Source organism: Oncorhynchus gorbuscha, linkage group LG01 (assembly GCF_021184085.1).
Source record: "Oncorhynchus gorbuscha isolate QuinsamMale2020 ecotype Even-year linkage group LG01, OgorEven_v1.0, whole genome shotgun sequence".
Classification (NCBI taxonomy): domain Eukaryota; kingdom Metazoa; phylum Chordata; class Actinopteri; order Salmoniformes; family Salmonidae; genus Oncorhynchus; species Oncorhynchus gorbuscha.
In genome coordinates this window covers 12452928-12455010 of record NC_060173.1, presented here as the reverse complement: position 1 = coordinate 12455010, position 2083 = coordinate 12452928, and positions in this window count along the sequence as shown.

The window sequence follows — 2083 nt, the reverse complement described above, 5'->3', positions numbered from 1 at the left end:
GTTTGGAAGGGATGTGAAGGTCGTGTTGTGGTGGTTTGGAAGGGATGTGAAGGTCGTGTTGTGGTGGTTTGGAAGGGATGTGAAGAACGTGTTATAGTGGTTTGGAAGGGATGTGAAGGTCGTGTTGTAGTGGTTTGGAAGGGATGTGAAGATCGTGTTGTGGTGGTTTGGAAGGGATGTGAAGGACGTGTTATAGTGGTTTGGAAGGGATGTGAAGGTCGTGTTGTAGTGGTTTGGAAGGGATGTGAAGGTTGTGTTGTAGTGGTTTCTACGGAGGATATGTGACTGTCATGAGAATGACTGATTCAAGTAGCTATGAAACTAATCAAACCTACTATGAAGGCCTTTCTATGATTGAAAAGAAAGCATAGAAGGCGTGGCCCAGTAGTACAGATGGGTTCTAGGGGCACAGAACACTTGCTGACTGATGTTGATTCTGTGAACATGGGCACAGCAATATCCTGTTGGCTATTTTCTATTTTAATCCTGTTTGTTTGGGTTACAGAAAACACAGATTTGTACTGGGTCTTAGACTAGCTCTCAACTGCAGCTGGGTAAAATGAAGAACTACTAAAGTAGAAAATCACTTTAATTCCTCTCCTCCTATGAAAGACTTACACATACCTCTGACATGATGGTGATGAAAAATATATTAATTTAAACTCTTGTAGACTGATAACGACAACTGATTCCGTGCTGGGAAATTGTCAAAAGCAGGAATTTTTATAAGGATGTAAAACACTTAACATTCACATAGGCTATTCAGAGAGGAACCTATTGGGATAGGGGAAATGCAACCTAGTTATTGTACCAGACATCAGATACACGCAATTAATATAACCATACCAAGCTCATACCAAGTGGTATGCAATACAATACTTTCAATGTAGGATGAAAAGCCCAAGAGCAGGCAATGCCCTAACATAGCCTGTTCACCAGATATACTGTAGTAATAACTTTTACATTATGGCAATGCTCTGTAAATTACAGCAACATATTGTTTCATATATACAGCAGTGATACTTTGGTGAATCAGATTCCAGTCCTTGACCAAAATAGGGTTTGTTTGTTTCAGAAAGATAATTACCATAAATGAATTACTTTGTAGTGTCCACAAATGACATAAAAAAGAGAGACATAAAATAGTTTTCTCCAAGAGAAGATGAAGGCAGAATTTATATCTGTATTCCGTTTCATGTTTCCTAAAAATGTACTGACAGACCTCAATTACCCGACACGGTGCCCCCGCACATTGACTCTGTACCGGTACCCCCTGTATATAGCCCCGCTTTTGTTATTTACTGCTGCTCTTGAATTATTTGTTAGTCTTATCTCTTACCTTTTTTATAGGTATTTTCTTAAAACTGCATTGTTGGGCTTGTAAGTAAGCATGTCACTGTATTTGTCGCATGTGACAAATAAAATTGGAATTGATGCTTTCTTTTTACACATGGGACTAGGACATACACACTTAAATGAGGTGAGTTAGGCCTACATTTCTTTTTACATGGGACTAGGACATACACACTTAAATGAGGTGAGTTAGGCCTACATTTCTTTACACATGGGACTAGGACATACACACTTAAATGAGGTGAGTTAGGCCTACATTTCTTTACACATGGGACTAGGACATACACACTTAAATGAGGTGAGTTAGGCCTACATTTCTTTACACATGGGACTAGGACATACACACACTTAAATGAGGTGAGTTAGGCCTACATTTCTTTACACATGGGACTAGGACATACACACTTAAATGAGGTGAGTTAGGCCTACATTTCTTTTACATGGGACTAGGACATACACACTTAAATGAGGTGAGTTAGGCCTACATTTCTTTACACATGGGACTAGGACATACACACTTAAATGAGGTGAGTTAGGCCTACATTTCTTTACACATGGGGTTCAGGGACATACACACTTAAATGAGGTGAGTTAGGCCTACATTTCTTTACACATGGGACTAGGACATACACACTTAAATGAGTGTGAGTTAGGCCTACTTTTTACACATGGGACTAGGGACATACACACTTGGAATGAGGGGTGGAGTTAGCCTACATTTCTTTACACA